The 18,573-nt window shown below is 39.2% G+C and overlaps 1 protein-coding gene and 1 long non-coding RNA gene across 7 annotated transcripts in view; one reads left to right on the forward strand and one right to left on the reverse strand.

Annotated features, from left to right (window-relative positions):
• SYT1 (synaptotagmin 1) overlaps positions 1 to 18,573 on the forward strand; it is a 704,251-nt gene that overhangs the window by 329,042 nt on the left and 356,636 nt on the right. The window lies entirely within an intron of this gene.
• On the reverse strand, positions 10,242 to 17,122 carry LOC109295750. The gene is made up of 3 exons (XR_002096823.1): positions 17,070 to 17,122; positions 13,908 to 13,915; positions 10,242 to 10,254 (listed from the first exon to the last, which is right to left on the reverse strand). It is a non-coding gene; the product is annotated as an uncharacterized LOC109295750 (long non-coding RNA).

The following is an 18,573-nucleotide window of genomic DNA, read 5'->3' on the forward strand; positions in this document are numbered from 1 at the left end:
TAGAAAGAGACCAGGTTAGGCAGGCAGGATCGGCCTTGCACGAACCCATGCTGGTTACCCCTCAACATCACTTCCCCTGCAGGGCTCTCACAAATGTGGCCCTTGATAATTTTTTCAAAGACCTTCCCCAGGATAGGAGTGAGGCTGACTGGCCTGTAGTTGCCAAGCTCTTCCTTCCTGCCCTTCTTGAAAATAGGGACCACATTGGCCCTTTTCCAATTCTCAGGGACTTGGCCCGAGCACCAGGAGTCCTCAAACAGCCATGCCAATGGCTCCGCAATGACACCAGCCAATTCCCTCAGCACCTGCGGATGAAGGTCATCTGGGCCTGCTGACTTGGACACATCTAAGCCCTCCAGGTAGTCCTTAACTAGGTCTGAACTAACAGTCCGGAGACTCACAACCTTCCCGGGCCTCTCTACGCTGTCACCGGAGAGCACCCCATTGTCAGCGGACAAGAACATGGAGGCAAAGAACTTGTTGAAGAGTTCTGCCTTCTCTCACACGTCTGTCACCAACTGCCCTGCCTCGTAGGGGTCCAATGTTACCCCAAGACTTCTTGTTACCTATATTCTTGAAAAAGGACTTTTTGTTATCCTTAATCCCAGAAGCTAATCTAAGCTCTAGTGCTGCTTTCACCTTCCTCACCAAATCCCTACAAGCTCGGGTCAGGGAGGTGTACTCCTCCTTTGTCCCTGCCCCATCTGTATGAAGTAAATTGTGGATAGCAGAACTGCCTTAGAGAAGCAAGAAAAGGGGTGATAACTTGGACCCAAGGAAACACAAGCAGGAGTGGTCAACAGGGGAGGCATTCTAATTTTTCCTGAAAAATCAGGGCAATTGGCTGGTTATCTTAAGTGCCAGTACATGAATGTACAGAGCCTGGGAAACGAGCAGGAAGAATGAGAAGTTCTTGCACAGTCATGGAACTCTATTTTGATTGGAATAACAGAGACTTGGTTGGATCGCTTGCATGACTGTAGCACTGTCTTGGATGGGTATAAACCGTTCAGGAAGGACAGGCATGGCAGAAGAGGCATGTGTAAAAGAGCCATATGATTGCTCAGAGCTCCAGTATGAAACTTGACATAGGCCTATTGTAAGTCTGGTTTAGGGTCAGAGGGAAGAGAAACAAGGATGATATTGTGGTGGGGGTCTGCTGTAGACCACCAGACCAGGAGGATGGATGAGGCTTTCTTCAAACAGCTAATGGAAAATTCCCAGTCTCAGGGCCCTGGTTCTCATGGGGGACTTCAGTCACCCTAACATCTGCTAGGAGGACAATAAAGCAGTGCACAGCTAGTCCAAGACAATTTTGGAGAGTGTTTGGGACAACTTCCTGATGCAAGTGCTGGAGCAGCCAACTGGGGGTGCCGGTGTTCTTGACCTGCTCCTCACAAACAAGGAAGAATTGGTGGGGAATGGAACAGTACATGGCAATGTGGGCAGCAATGACCACAAAATGATTGAGTTCAGGATCAGAGGAAAGGAAGGAAGGAGAGAATCAGAGTAAGGACCATAGTCTTCAGAAAAACAAACTTCAACTAGCTTTGGCAGCTGATAGGCAGAATCCCCTGGGAAGCCAATCTGAGAGGGAGAAGAGTCCAGGACAGCTGACTGTACTTTAAAGTAGCCTTACTCAGAGTGCAGAAATAAACCATCCTGATGTGCAGGAAGACTAGCAAGTATTGCAGAAGGCCAAGTTGGCTTAGCAGGGAACTCTTCAGTAAGCTAAATCACAAAAAGGAAGCTTATAAGTGGAAACCTGGACAAACAACTAGGGAAGAGCATAAGTATTTTTTGGGATTCAGAGATGGAGTCAGGAAGGCCAAAGTGCACTTGGAGTTGCAGCTACCAAGGGATGTGAAGGGTAGCAAGAAGGGTTTTTACAAGTGTCAGTAACAAAAGGAAGGTCAGGGACAGTGTGGGTCCCTTACTGAATTAGGAAGGCAACCTAGTGACAGAGGATGCAGGAAAGGCTGAAGTACTCAATGCCTTTTTCACCTCAGTCTTCACAGGCAAGGTCAGCTCCCAAACTACTGCACCTGGCAGCACATTTTGGGGAAGAGGTAAGTAGCCAGCTGTGGTGAAAGAACAGGATGCTGAGAGAGTTGTCTGATGTGACTGCAGAGCCACTGACTGTCATCTTTGAAAACTCATGGCAGTGAGCAGAGGTCCTGGATGACTGGAGAAGGGCAAATATAGTGCCCATATTTAAGAAAGGGGAAAAAGAGGATCCAGAGAACTACAGACCAGTCGGCCTCACCTCAGTCCCTGGAAAAATCTTGGAGCAGTTCCACAAGGAATCCATTGCTAAGCATTTGGAGGAGAAGGTGATTAGTTACAGTCAGCATGGATTCACCAAAGGCAAGTCATGCCTGACCAATCTGATTGCTTTCCATGATGAGATAACTGGTTGTATGGATGGAGGGGGGGAGGGGCAGTGGATGTGGTATACCTTGATTTTAGCAATGCTTTTGAACAGACTCCAACAGCATTCCCACAGGCAAGCTAAGGAAGTATGGGTTGGATGAATAGATTGTAAGGTGGATAGACAACTGGCTGGATCATTGGGCTCAGAGGGCAGAAGTCAATGGCTCAATGTCTAGTTTGCAGCCAGTATCAAGTAGAGTGCCCCAGGGGTCAGTCCTGGGGCTGGTTTTGTTCAATATCTTCATCAGTGACCTGGATGCCGGCATACAGTGCACCTTCAGCAAGTTTGTGATTGACACTGAGCTGGGGAGGAGTAGTTGATATGCTGGAGGGTAAGGTGAGGATTCAGAGAGACCTAGACAAATTGGAGGTTTGGACCAAAAGAAATCTTATGAGGTTCAATAAGGACAAGTACAAAGTCCTGCACTCGGGATGGAACACTCTGATGAACCACTACAAGCTGGGGACTGACTGGCTAAGCAGCTACTGTGCAGAAAAGGACCTGGGGAGTTACAGTGGACAATAAGCTAAATATGAGCCAACAGTGTGTTCTTGTTGCCAGGAAGGCTAACGGCATACTGGGCTGCATTGGTAGGAATGTTGCCAGCAGATCAAGGGAGGTAATTATTCCTCTCTATTCAGCACTGCTGAGGCCACATCTGGACTAGTGTGTCAGGTTTTGGGTCTGCACTACAGAAAGGATATGAACAAATTGGAGAGAGTCCAGCGGAGAGCAATAAAAGTGGTGAGGGGGCTGGGGTGCATGATTTATGAGGAGAGGCTGAGGGAACTGGGTTTATTTAGTCTAGAGAAAAGAAGACTGAGAGGGGATTTAATAGCAGCATTCAGCTACCTAAAGGGTGGTTCCAAAGAGGATGGAGCTAGACCAGGGGTTATCAGCCGGGGGTACGTGTACTCCTGGGGATACTTTGAAAGATCCCATGGGTTACACAGGGGCGGGTGGGGATGAAGAGCTACTGCCCCACACTGCTGCCTCATGGGCCCAGGGCTGAGGCAGTGCAAGAGCAGGGCTGCACAGACACAGTGCTGCCATTGCTCACCACCCTCCCCTAGTTCCACGTCTGGCCACTTGCCACCCCCCAGGGGTACACTTTTATTAAAAAGGGGGCTGCTGGGGGTACACTTATTTTAAAAGGTTGAAAACCCCTTAGCTAGTCTGCTCTCAGTGTTGAGAAATGACAGAAGAAGGAGAAATAGTCTCAAGTTACAGCAAGGGAAGTTTAGGTTAGATACCAGGAAGAAATTTCTCACTAGGACGGTAGTAAAACACTGGAACAGGTTACCCAAAGAGGTTGTGGAATCTTCATCCTTGAAGGATTTTAAGACCCAGCTAGATAAAGTCTTGGCTGGGATAATCTAGTTGTGGATGGTCCTGCTTTGAGCAGGGATTTGGACTAGATGACCTCCTGAGGTCCCTTCCAACCCTATTTCTCTATGATTATATGACCATCAGGAGTGTAGCTTGATGGAATACTGTTTCCTTTTTAGTCAGTGCATCTTTATGACCATTGTTATTTTAGAGGACCAGTAAGTGCTTGGAGCTAGGTATTTTCTTCTGCAATGTTGTGTCCTTGAGTAACTGATGTTGTGAACTAATGATATACACCATTAACGCTTTAATGAAATCTGCCTTTTTATATAAAAAGGCATGGCTACAAAAAAACAGCAGGGTTCTATTGCTTTTGGCAATTATTTACCTGAACTGATAGGCTGGAAAATTGAGTGGAGCCTTTCTTGGTCATTTTTTTTCAGATTGTGATAGCCTGCAGATAAAGATGAGAGATGGAAAATTTTCAGTTGATTATTATAGCATTGCCAGGCATTAAAGTAGTCATTTTTTTCTTCATGGGAGGATAAATAAACAGAAAAAAACACAAATAAATGTGTTTCCTGTGATCCAGTCAATTGTCAACAAAGACAACAGTGTTTTAACACACTTCCTGGTGTAATAAATCAATTGTATAATGCATATGATACTGCAACATCCATGAGGGAAAATACTATGTCCACTTTGTGGATTCTAATACACTTTTTAATTGAGCCATATTTATATCTTATTATTATATACATGTTCACAAGTATGTACATGATATTATATATCTCATTTGAACTAGTAAATCTGAAGCTTAAAATTATTTTTTGTGACTATATTTAGTTTGGTCAGAAACTAAGTTTGGAAGCTTGTGAATAAAGTAGGAAACCAGGTAAAAATGAGGGGATGGGATTTTGGAAAGAAAGCAGAGAGACGCTGGTGGAAAATTGAAGCTGTAAGATGCAAAGGAGAGAGTTTGGAATGGAAAGGGAAGAGTTATATTAGTGTTTTCAATATAAAATGTATATCACATTTTACTAAGAAATCTCTAATCCTTAGCTCTGAGCTGAAGAACATTTTCAATACCAGCATATGAATTAATTCTGTTGGAATGCTATAGAGTTATTTAGAAAAATGTACTGTCCCACATTGCAATTCTAAGGCAAATTTAGTGTTTTAGTAATGATAGCAACTGAAATTGCTCCTTTGTTATCTGCAGGACAGATATAGTATGGCTAGTATTAATGCAAGCTTCTCCAGATTGCCATAGCAATGAACTTCATTGCTGTTCTGTGGGTCCAATTCTTACTGTGAAAATAGGTCAAATTCTATTCTGTAATTCATTTTATGTTCTCTCTACCGTGTCTACCAACAAGTGTGTCAATCAAGGAACTGATGAACATCAACTCACTGGAGGTTATATTAAGATCATCAACCCATTTCACATAGGCCACAAAACAGATGGTTTCTTTTGGTCTCAAGAAACAGTACCTGGACTTGAACCAAATACAAAAGAAGAGTCGTTATCATCTCCCGATTCATCTAGATCCTGTTTACAAAATGTTTAAAGGCATAGTTGCTGTTCTGTATGAACGAAGTATGTAACAAGGTGGATTGTTGGATTATTAAAGAATTAACAAAATTTCTTTCATTTAAAAACCCACATGAACAGCATTTTCTTTTTTATTAAATCAGGCCGAGTACAACTTAAGATAAGTCAGTGTTATATAAAGTGTGCCATTTAATGTGTTATGAGAGGCACTTTTGCTTTTTCTGCCCTTATTTTCCTCCCACAACATTTTGGGTTTTGTTATAAATAGATCTTCATTTGCCATGTGATGGAGAAATATCATGAACCCCATTCCTTATATATTCATGTACTTCTACATACACCTTCTAACCAGAAAAAAAAGAAAAATCCAAGTGATTTTGATGAGTTTGAGTTTCCTGTTTGAAATAGAATCCTCTTTTTTTTAACGCTATTCCTGTTGTGATAGTGAATGGAAGGAGGACACAGTTATCTGATTTTGTTGGAGCCTCCAAAAGTCATAGTCTGGCTTGTAGGAGATATTACGTGAAGACCTATATCTGCATTGCAAGCTGAAATGAAGTATGCAAATACCCAGGCTAGTTGTACTTAAACTGTGATAGCTGTGGTAGCAGAGTTCTGCATGGGCTAATCCGACTAACTGAGAAGCAGGGTAAAGCCAGCCCTCCGGTATCTATCTATACACTATACTGCAGACATTTTATAAAGAACTTTATTATTTACCATTATGCGTACTGTGCATATATAAGCGTGCACATTATTGCATTATCTGTCCATATAGTATATGATAGTACACTGATAACAAATACAGCATCATGCATGAGTTTAAGTATCAGCTATTCTTTAACCTCAACATTTGTCTCAAGCATTCAAAATGAGAGTTTGCTGATACTGATGCTGTAATGGAAATCAGTCTTCCAGTGGAAGGTGTTGAATAATGACCATAAAATCATTATGAAAACGTTCATGGATTTGAACAGTGGGAAAGAAAAATCAAATTTGACACGAATATTTTACCATTAACTCTTTCTTGTCTGATTATGTCTGTGAAGAACACAGCTACTTCCAGACTTGTACTGTGCCAGGGTGATAAAGTTCAGTAGAGCAATGCTGAAAAATCTAAGTCAAAGCAAAGGTAGTGAATTCAGAATTAAACTTGTGGAGTGTCCTCAGGCAGGTGACCTAGTAGGCAGGATAGCAGAGCTTTCCACGTTGATCTGATGATGGTTTACATCTATAATTTTCCAAATGACCATTCCTATGCACAGAACTGATCAGAATATAGGATTTTTTCCAGGGGAGATTTTGGCTTAGTTAATTTTTTGCTTTGTATGAAGTTTTCCCTCATAACATTTAAACTTTCATGCAAAATATGTAAAGCCAAAATATTTAAGCTCAGTAAAAAAGAAAAACGTAGACCCAAAATGCCATAATTATGCCTCAAGAGTAGTTGTTTGGCTGCCTTGTGATCCTACTCTCCTCCAGAGCTTGGGTTTTCATGAAAACCATGTTCTCTCTCACTACGGGACATGAGTTCCTTATGAACATCTCTGACTACAATATCTCTGAATTAGAGCTCAAAACTGCAACTCCCAAGAGGCACCCCGTTCCATTTTGAATTAAATCAGTTGGGGGGTTTTCGGTTTGTTTTGTGTTTTGGCAGAAGCATGTGAGTTTTTGCATGGCTCCTTTTTCTGTAACTTGTACTCCAGCAAGTACATAGAAGTCGGGATATGCTGGGTAGCATAGACTGATAAGCTGATCAAGAGCTTCCAGAGTATAAGAGCTTCCAACAGTGAGCAATATTTTTTGACACTTGAGCAGGCTTACTTGGGACAGGACTTGACCCACATGTGTATATTCATCCTATTACAGCTTCTCAGTGTGGAATAGCAATCTGGTATAGGGAATTATCAATGTTGGCATTGTTTTCATAGTACTCCACTATTCTCACTTCCATGGTACATTTTGCATGCAGAGGGAAGGAGTCAGGACCCAAAGCAGCCACTCAGTTGGCCAATTTCTTACTTCAGCTGAGAACAAGCAGAGTTTACTACAAGCTAAAGGCAAATATCCATGTTTAAGGCAAAATAATATTCAGTCATACTCACTGATGTGCAAGCACTGCCTTGGTAGGATATCTGTCCACTTAACGGCTCCATCACAAAAATGCTGGCAAATCATTTAACAATTTGAAGGATCTTCCTGGTTCTGTTGTGATATGCAAATAAAACTGGATGCTTCAATTTCACAACGAACAGACTTTGTTTCTCAATTCAGAGAACTGTTAAAGCAAAAACCTGCAGGGTGCAGAAGTGTTAAAGAGTTTGATTTAAATATGGGTAGCACTTCCCTTTAAAGATATGTTTAGGTCTAAACTGGGTTTGCTCATGCCCATGAGGTTATAAACTTTAAAGTTGAAGTCTTGACCTGGGATTTTCAAAGGAAAGATAAAGGCAGGGATTGAATTGCAGCATAAATTGGGCCTTTAAATCTTTTTGACTTCTTTGAAAATTCCAGCATTGTTAAGTGTAAAGCTTCATAAAATCTTCATAAAAATGACATTTAATTTATTTGGTAGGTAATGCTAGTAGTATGTTAGCTACTCAAGGTTCTGAATTAAAAGCTATGGTTCTTTCGCTGACATTTACAGCATCAAGTTGAAAACCTGGTTTCAGCCATGAAATTGCTTCTTCCTTACTACAGATTAACTTGATGATTCCTTTGGATAAATTATGCCCCATGCTCTGATCAGGTAATAATGATTTTTCCTTTTAAAATGTTATTGCTTCCATTCCATACTTGGTTGCACATCTGAAATGGGTAAGTGATTTTTCTTCCATTGATATATTCTGGAAAAGAACAATAAGTCTGTTCTCTTCTCTGCCTATTCAGAGGATATTTCCATCATCATCTCCAGGGGTAAAGCAAAGGGGTTCTCCTCTGTTTTCACTTCAAAATGTATAAAGATTCACCACTTCTTTTTTTACTCTATTCACAGTAATGAGGGAAGAACAGCATCCCTTCCTTTCTTGCCATCCCTTTCTGGTACATTTAAAGGCTTCAGGATGTGGAGCTCCTTTGTGAAGTATTTGTTGGGCTTTTAGATTGAAATTAATACCAAATATCTACCAAGACCGACTTTAGTGGCCATGTTAGTAAAAGATTTTGTCTGTGTGGGTGGGTGTATTTACATGAGACACTTACTATGGAGTTGCCTAATTAGCTCTGCAGTAAACATCTCGCATCTACACGTGTAGTGCTATTAGGCCGCAGGAAAGTAATTAACTCCTTAGCAGGTTAGTACCTGTAAATACAAGTACTTTCCTACTGTGGAGTTATTTACTGCACAGCAGTGCATGTGTAGTCACTGACAGAGCAGTCCTGGCTTAAACTGCACCTCCCCAGCTCAGTTTGCTGTTGTCCCAGGTGCACATGTAGATGCAGTACCTGGGAGTAGTTTATTCAGTTGCATTAACTGCATGTGTAGATGCACCATGTGTGTGTGTTGAACAAAGAGACTTTCAACTGAGAATTCCAATGGAAAAAAGTTAAATGTCCCCATAGTGTATTTAACGTGTCTCTTGTTTGAATCACATCTCACTAAAATAAAGAATGAATATAGCATATTTCTTAATATACAACTTGCACCTTTTCCCCAAAAAAACAGTTGCTGGAAATTGGAGTGTGCATTGTTTGAGGAATACAGTAAAAACAGTTTCTGCTACATATTGGGTGAAACTGAAAGTCGAATCCCCAGTGATTTGTAGGAAGCAGGACAGCAGGCAGGCATGGCTCCCTAGCTACTGCTACTCAGTTACTTACTACAAAGGAAGATTTTTTTCTTCATTCTGTCTTTCAAAAACGAAGTGTACATTATATTTTGGACATATTGTATGAGAGAGAATTGCAGCCTTTCCAGTAAGCAGTAGCTGAAATAAAGTTCAGGTTTATAACAAATGTTCCCTCCTTTTTTTTTTATGCTTCTCTTGTCCTCAGTTCTAAATGCAGAAAATAATTTCTTTCCCTGGGTTGATCACTACTCTTTAGGATAACATAAGCTACAAGAAACTGGTATAAAGGTACTGTTAATGTCAATATTTTATAGTACTGACAATTTTACCTTAGGATATCTTTGAGTTATCTGTATCTCTTTAAGAAATGCATTCTTCTAGGTAATCTAGTTCATTCTCATAAAAGAGACGAACTAGATTTTAGAGTCCTCCTATTGATGGGTTTTTCAGAATAGCTATTAGGACCAGAGAATTGTGCCTTAGTGGGGTTAAATTAGATTTGTTACTACTCGCAACTGAACTCCCTTTGGTAGTTGAGTGAGCTTCTAAGGCAGATGGAAAAAATAGAGCATGAGGCACATAGCAATTTTTCATAGTTATTACAGGTGACATATCTAAACTGGCAGTATGCAGGCATAGGAAGGGCATATAAATTATACAAATAAAAGAGTTTCTTTAGACCCATTCAAAAGAACCAATAGAAATCTAGATGGATAGATAGAATAGAACTTCAGTAGGGTGTGTGAAGGAATAATGTCATCATCTTTCCCTTGCTGTATTTCAGTGCAACAAAAATTCAAAAGAAAAGTAGTTTTGGCCTTTGGAGAAGTGAGTAAAAAATGAGTATGATGTTTAAGCAAAATCTGTACTAACTTGCCCTGTTTTGTGTGCATATTAAAATATCCTATCATTTTTGGATAAGGCATTTTAATATTACCAGGTCATTAATGATGGTTAAAAAATACCAAGTTATTAAAGATGATTTCAAGGACAAAAAATTTGGAAATGACTAGATCTTTCTGTTCTATGGACTTTACTAAAATCTGTATACAGCCTTCAACATTTTATCATCTGAAAAGATTTGGTAATAGCAGGTCACCAAAAAATGTTCCTGATGCTCAAAAGGTAACTCCTATTAATATTTTCTCTCATTGTAATCTTACCACAAAAGCTGGTACCCTTTTTAGGGGGTTGAGGGAAGAGGAAGTTTTGATTATCACAGTTGAGGGCCACTGCCAAAGCTGTCTGAAGATCAATTAAGCTATTAACAAGTGGAACTGTACTCTTCTGGTAATCTGTCTAATATTATCTGATCTAAAACATTTGTAGTCCTTAATACAATAGTGCAATTAGAAAAATACAGCTATTGTAAAATGGACATTTTATCTGTTCCCCTCTTAAAAGTGAAACGTTTCTGGTGCTGTATACAGGAGGAAGATAGCCAGGGAAGAGAATATTTTTCTCCTTTTCTTTGTATTTTTAGCCTTCTTTATTGGAGCAAGATATGAGTTCATTTCAGTCTTTGGTGATGGGACTTACACAGTCAAAGGCCTCTCTACCCCAATTGTACTTTGTCTGCTTTGGTACAGATTTGTCATGGGCTCCATCAGTTGTAATGACCCCATGCAGCAGCATATTCTACTGTATGGAAGGCCCCCTTTGGTAGTCAGACTTCAGCCTACAGAGAGCTTCTGCTACAGTAATCTTTCATTGTTTCAGGTACATTAAAATTGCACAAGTGAATATGAAAACAAGTCTGGTTGTGGAAAGCTAATACTTCAAAGAGATTTGCAAGAGACATTTTTACAGGATTGAAATATTTCTCTGTATCTGTGTTATATGACCTAAATATATATCTTTTAAGAAGTAAAAGTCAAAATTTGTTATTACCCTATTGTTGGTGTTATAATTGTGCTTAAAAACTGTAATATTTGAAATGCAGATATTTTAGATTTTAAAGGAATGAAATCTTAATCCCAAAATAGCTATGTATCCATAATTAATAAAAAGCACAATAAATTTGTTCCACAGGTGTCATTCACTATTCATAACATGCCCAGAATTCTAAAGAGTTCCTACAAATAGTCCACATTCCTCATGTACTATGAAGCACTGCTATTCATGAATTTTTCCTGTCCTAGTCCAAAGGGTTTTTAATGAGGAAAGGCTGGGAGTGAAATAGAGTCAGGGTTGTGCCATACAAAGCTAAGTCATTCTAACATGGTGAGTGAGAGGGTGTGACAGAGAGGGAGAAGGGAGTGCAAAGTGATTCTCTCTGTTGTAATTTCTCCAGTGTGTTGCAGTTAGGGAAGGGAATTCACCAATCAGCCTCAACGGAAGAATCAGTGGTTGTTCTTGGCCATATACTAGGGAAAGACTATATCATCATGGGACAATTTCTCTTATATTCCGCAAAACAATATCTTCCTGGCCATCTCCACAGGAGTAAAATTCACCCATTTTTCCATAGTTGAAATGGGTAACTACCATTTCATGGGCAAGCCTGTAAAACAACCAGATGAAATGAAATAACACTACGTGGATAAGAGGCTCTGTCTCCCTAAAAGCTTGGGTTGCAGAAAATATCATTAGCTGGCTTTCAGTAGGGTAAAATAATTCTAAACTTGTACAGGAACATGTTGGATCATGTTGGGGAGAGATTTCATCCCTGCTAAGTGTCTATAGGCTAGTGACAAGTTGTTTGTTTATTTTCAAAATATTTTTGCTCTATATATTTTTAAATGGCGAATTCATTTGAGGATTATATTTCTCTTAATATAATAAATGGTATGAGCAGGTAAAACTTTATGAAGGTGTGATACATAAATGCCGTAAGCTAAATCATAAAGGCCTTACTCACTTTAACTCTCAATTAAATTCCCTTTGACTTCAGTGGGAATTTTACCTGAATAAGATTTAACCTAAAAACAAGATTAGCCCTCCATAATTGCAAAATATGCACCTTTGATTGCAGCCAGATATCAATGCTTCAAATAGGTTGTACATGTAAGACAATGGGGCATACGTTACATACACAGGCTGTTTTATGAAATGATCCATACTTTACATAGATCATTATTTTTTCTTTGCCTATGGCATGCATTCAGCCTTGACTCTATTTAAAAAAAAAAAATGGCTCAACATGTTAATCCCCCTAAGCAGCAGCATTGTGGTTTTCTTCCCTTTCTTCATTTTCTAACAACGTGCTCACAATCCCTGCGTAGCACACAAATAGTATATTTTTTGCCAACAGTTATTTCAAATGTTCCCTCACTCGGTTCTTTTCAGAAGTGGACAGCTCCAATGGAACTGGGTCCACTGAAGACAGCGTATAGTACCATCCCATCACATTGCAAGACATAGCTCAGTCTAATCCTGGATGTGATCAGCAATAAAGAGTTTGGCTTCGTATACCCTAACTTTTGAAACGCAAAAATGCAGAACTTGCAGTTAATAGTTTCTACCAAATAGATAGGTAGTGTTCTTGAAAGTGGAGTGAGGAATGGCAAAATGTAGAATGAGGTGGTCATTACTGAGGATTTTTTTAGGTCTTGTCTTGTTATTAGCAACCTGCTAGCTATGTGCTAACTAGATAAAGCAAATGTTAACCTCACAGTTCTTAAGGACAAATTTTCAGGTGGTGTAAAAATGTGAAATGTTAAGGTTACACTAGAGTTGTGCTTACCACTTCCCAGATTGTGCTTTGGGGTTAAAGGATTTTATCTTAAGAAGACTTTTTCTGCAGCATTAAAAGGTACCTGAAAAGAAAAACATTAGAGACCTATTGTGCTTTGTTTCACCCACCTAAGCAGATGGTTAGTGGAAAGATTGGAAATGGATTTACCATATGGATGCTATAGTGTTTCGGGGTCGGGGGGGAGATGGAAGCATATCTAAACAGGCGGGAAAAATATTTCGCTTGATACTAACACGTTAGAGATCCTTTTCTAACAGAAACATGCTTCTTCATTCCTGTTAAACTTTAAGAAATAATAGGGACTTAACTTAGATACGTCTTAAAAACTAACCATTTTCAGTGCCTCCAAGGTTTGTGTTGCCATTATTAAATCCTTTAAAAGGTATGCTCAGCACTTACTAAAAATAATATCCCATTGAGGTGTCTCAAGCTGGGCGCTCCAAAACTGAGGCATCTAAAATCACTTCTGAAAACCATTATTTCACCGACTTATATCAGCAGAGGATCTGGCTTCGTGGTGAAAGTTACATTCCTTTAATGTCATAATTACATATAGCTAATCTTCCTATTTTCTGTAAAGCTGTGGGTATGAGAGGATGGTTTTATGTTTCTGCATCTAAATATAGTAAAAATTGACTTTACCCTTTAAAGATTGGCATTATAATTAGAGAGAGTAAACCCTGCAGAACCGGATAGATTTTAAGTTGACCTTTCAAATTGTTTTGTGGACTGGCAGTATTCACAAATGTAGTTAGTTTGTGAACCATCGCTCCCTCCTAATTTTATAGATATGGAATTTTTTCAAGGGAAGTTCATTAAAAAGCACTAATAAGAATTCTGTGTTTTATGTACAATATTAGAGAGAAAAGATCCCTTAACTGCAAAGCTGACATTATCCGTGCCCTCTATAAAGTAAACAAACATATTTTAATAATTATTTTTTCTTTCTCAGCTACCTACTTTACACTCACTGTATTTATTTGTCCCTTTTGTTCAAGTTCTATTCCATTTTTTCACCATGTCTTTTTCCAGTGGACACTTTCTTCTTGCCTTTCCTGCTGCTTCTTTTTTGGTCTCCTAATCAGAAAGTGAGCATCAAACCCAGTCAGCTTGAGCTTCATTTGAAATAGGCAGAGTATGTAATACTCTTGCTAAGAATGGTATTGTACTACTATTTGAATGGCACCCTTCAACCAGGGATCTCAAAGGGCTTTGTTTAAATTACAATATTATTGTCAGGGTTGTCTAACTTCTGAGCACCCAAGGTCTGCATGGTGCATGGCACGTGGGCCTGCTGAGCTGCACACCATATGGGCTTCCTCTCCCCACCCCAGGTGTGGGAGCAGAAAGTGGAAGCTGCAAGAGGGAAGGGGAGCTCAAACATCCTGTGGCGGCAAACATCCAAAGTGAGGGCAGGGGAAAGGGAATAGCAGCCAGCCATGAACCCACTGACCCTGAGTTGGACAGCCTTGCTATTAATATCCCCATTTCACTGACAGGGGACCTACGATGCGGAGAAACTAAAGCCTAAATGTGAAATTAGAATGGCTATTCTTGGCTTTATGAGTGGGGTTTTTTCCACCATTACATGACAGGGTTCAAACCAACAGATACTTCAGTTTGTGGGAACGGGACCCAGATTTCCTTTAAAAAATTAAATAAAGCTGTAAGTTAGCCGGGGTGATGCATGGAATTTAGGGCTGTAGGATTCATCTGGCCATACCCATTTTGTTTTTTTTACAGTGGAGTATTCACAGGTTTTTATCTTTTGAGGCCATAAACAGAAACATTCTTAACATTATTTCTATTTGTATTGCTGACAAACTACTGCTGCCTACAGATGGCTAGAGCAGAGACCTCAATTTGCTTGGGGGAAAGTATACAAAGGAGAGGTGCGGGTATACAAAAGTACTACTTAATTTTACAGTGTAGTGTATCTGAAATAATAATAGTAATAATACTACTCAATTTCTTGAGTGGTTCAGGGTGCTTAGCCACTTATGGTCCACAAGATCTGTTATTAATAACAAAATTCATAGGGTGTTAAAATATTTGTAATAAGTTTTCTCAAGTGGGAGAATTCTGGGATGCACTTATAATAAAACAAACTTCATACAAAGGATTTTCTCCTCTATTAATTTCTCATTTTCTTTGTGCTAATCAAATATCTTAGTTAATAAAGCATGAATCTTTGCACTTTAAGGAAACATAGACTTTACAAAAATAAAATAAAAGCTGAATGCCCTAATTCTTTAGGGGGGATTCTTTCCATAGCATTTTTATTGATGTGTTATATTCTTATCCATTATAGTCCATTCCAAATAATATTTGGGGGGGTTTTAATAGAGATATACCCAGGTGAACAGTTTTGCATTGCTTTCCTTATCTTTAGCTCCGTGTATAATAATAAGCAATTACTATTTGAATTGCATGTAAAAATCCTGTTGGGGAGGGAGGGAAAGTTGTAATTACCGCTCTTGAGGCTGAATGAATGTTTTTATGTGGAGCATTTTATAGACTATGCAGGATAGGAACCCAGGTTGGAATGGGGCTAGGTCATCAAGTGCAGTCCCCTGCTGTTGTGAGAAGCATCAAGGGAACTGCTTTCTTTCTAGAAAATGTAGTTCATATAATATGAAATATAACTAGCTCAACACACATTTTCAGATCTTGAAAATATGATTTCACTCAAATCTGTGGGAGTTTTCCTATTGAATTCAGTGGGGCCAGGATGTCACTGCTGGTGTGTGTATGTTCAGTGTAAGAAATGTGTAAAGGGTTTTACATAATAAGTAGATGTTTTAATAAATCTCCTTTCCAATGCACTACCTTTGTCATCAGTATGAACAATATTACCCATTTACCAATTTCTTGTGCCTCGCAGCTAGCCTTTTTGTATTTATGTTCTTGGTCATGGTTGCAGTAGCTAGTATTGCATCTCAATAGTACAAGTAATACAAAGAAACTGTTTTTAAAATAAATCTAAGAATAAAGGTGTGAATCAAGGAGTGTATTGTTCAAGTTAGCAAGTACTTAATGGGGCAGAATAAAGGCATTCAGGAGATTAGACATCTGAATCATGGTTGACTTTAGAGTGCGTGTTCATTTCTTGAGGACTATATTAAACGGGCTAGTTAACAAATTTCTGAAGGGAGTAATAATAAAAAATTGAACTGTTTGGTTTTATTTCCAATTGGGACTACAGATAATAATAATCATAGCAAAAAAGACTTTGAACAATTTAAAGCAATATTTATAGGTTTGGGCATACTAAGACCCCTACTCCTGTCCGTCATAATGACCACACTTTTGGTTTTGTTTTTTTCCTACCAGATGAAGTTCAAGACCCTTCTGAGAGTGGTGTGCCTCTGTCCATTCCTCCTATCATTGTCTGTCATTGTGTAACCTTTTCTCTGCCAGTTATTTCACATTTAAAAATGTAGCAAGAAAAACTATGAATGTATTTTCAAGCTTGAGATTGCATTAAAAAAATCTGGTTAAATCTTACCGGCTTTTAATGCTTCTAAGACAGGGGCAGGCAATTATTTTGGGTGGAGGGCCGCCTCCTGAATGTTGCCAAGCCATCAAGGGCCACATGATAGGCAGCCAGGGGCAGATAAATATTAATTTTCTAAATTTTTTTAGGGGCCCCGTAGGTGGGACAGAATGGCCTGGTGGGCCGCATCCGGCCTTCAAGCCACATTTTGCCCACCCCTGTTCTAAGAGATAATGAAAGATTGGAAACCTTAATATTACACTTTCTTTTACTAATGAAGTTTCATTAATTAGAGGTGATTTTTATCTTTTCATTGTAGATTCAAGCGATGTGTTTATAACAATCATAAAACAGTGTCCTTTTTCAAGAAACTGTGGTGACAAAGAGCAGGCAGAACACTTGGCCGTACTGGAGGCTTCAGGCCAGCCTTGACTAGTCTGGGAAATCAGCCATAGCATGACAGCCTGAGATGAGCAGCCATGCTGGCCAAGTTAAGGTCCCAAGTTCAAAGCTGTGGCCTGACATGTGATGCAGGTTCTAATTTAAGAAGTTATTTTCTTCTTGACACATCCTCTTAAAAAAACCAAGAAGAACCATTTTCAAATGACTCTGCCATGGTTTTTTTCTTCTGAAAGACTTCCCAAAATTTGCTTCGATTAGATCCATGCTTTTTACAAATTGTTTTGTATACTCGCTCCCAATTTTATAAAGGAGGTAAATTATGCTGAACCTTCCATGGGATTCACACCTCATCTGTTTCTTTAAACAGAGGTAGTTAACTGTGGTAGTTTGAAGTCAGGCAGAAGGTAGGGCAGGGTGGCACCTTATAGGCTACCTGGTTAGTTGCACAAAACGTGATCTGCATAGGAAATCCATGACTGAGGTGGCCATTGGAGACAGTATGTCTCTGGTCACTCAGTAGCAAGATTCTACCAACAGACTAGTCTTCCTTTGCACCCTATCCTTTTCTTAGGCTCTAATTTTATAGAGCATATAATACATATAGAGGTGTCTTCAGTTTTTTGTGAGAACTAGAAAGAATACTCTGAAAAGACAGATCTATTCCTTCATGTCAGTGGCCCTTTATCTCCCATTGTGTTTCCTTTTGCTTTTCTTGAAGAAGATGACCATGTTGGCCTGAGAGAGTAATGCAGAAATCTAGGCTTTGATGATCTCTAATTTGTACAAAACCTTTCTAGCCAGCGTAAGTTCAACATATGCCAGTTTTACAGTGATTGCAATGCTATAGATTCTTCTATCCCAAGTACAGAAATAGCAAATATTAAACCTAGGATAGTAAAAAATGTTTTTTTCAGTGGTAATCATGCCCAAGTACTGATATAAGGCTCAGTTATTACTGCTACTTGATGTTCTATCAAGCCTCTTCTTCTTATAAATTGGCAGTTATTGAGGTGACTTCTGGGAAATCTTTTCTCCCTAGTGTCAATCTTTTGTTACATCAGTTTGGTACATCCTGCATCTTTCCTTTAATCAGAAGAAAAGCCCTGCTTCTTTATCAGAAGGCATTTCAGACCTTTCTGCTGTTTCTCATTTTAAATACTGCCCTGCCCTACAACTAATGCAATCAATCTCTGAGAGTGCAGAATAAAGCACCCCTTCTCCCCTCAGGATGTCTTTAACAATGTTTTTTTCCTTGGCTGTGCTTTGATTCACATTTTAATAAACTTCATCCCCTTTGCCCCAGTTCTGAAAGATGTTTAACGCTAATCATTTAATGAGAGGTAGGTAGCCATATTAGTCTGAAGTTAAGTAGAAGGCAGGGAAGGGTCAGATAGCATCCAACAAAGTAGGCTGTGTAGTCTATGAAAGCTCCTGTCTTTGGAAGAGAGCTGGTAAATAAAGTGTTACCATGCCCTGATTGGACAAAAAAGCTTAACATGGGAAAAGGGATTGATATCAGAAGTAAAAATGAATAGTAGCTTAGGTAGAAGTAATTACATTTGCTGTGTGCAAGAATGAACAGCCGATCAGCTTTAGATATAATAGCCCACCAGCTTATATATTAACAAACATATACATTTGATGATTTAAAAGTGACACTTTTAGGAAGCTGAACAAAATTATATGCCAGACTGGCTCAAAGAAAGAACTTAAACAGAAGAAGGAGACTGGAAATTGGGAGAGGTTTTTAAATACTTTTAGGTGACCCAAAACCCGTGTTGTTGTGGGGTTGTTTGCTTGCTTATTTTTTAAAAAGGCTTGATTCAAAGAAGAAGATTTACTATACAAAGTAATATATATATATATATA

This window comes from Gavialis gangeticus, unplaced genomic scaffold, assembly GCF_001723915.1.
Source record: "Gavialis gangeticus isolate Ggan-Ray unplaced genomic scaffold, GavGan_comp1, whole genome shotgun sequence".
NCBI lineage: Eukaryota > Metazoa > Chordata > Crocodylia > Gavialidae > Gavialis > Gavialis gangeticus.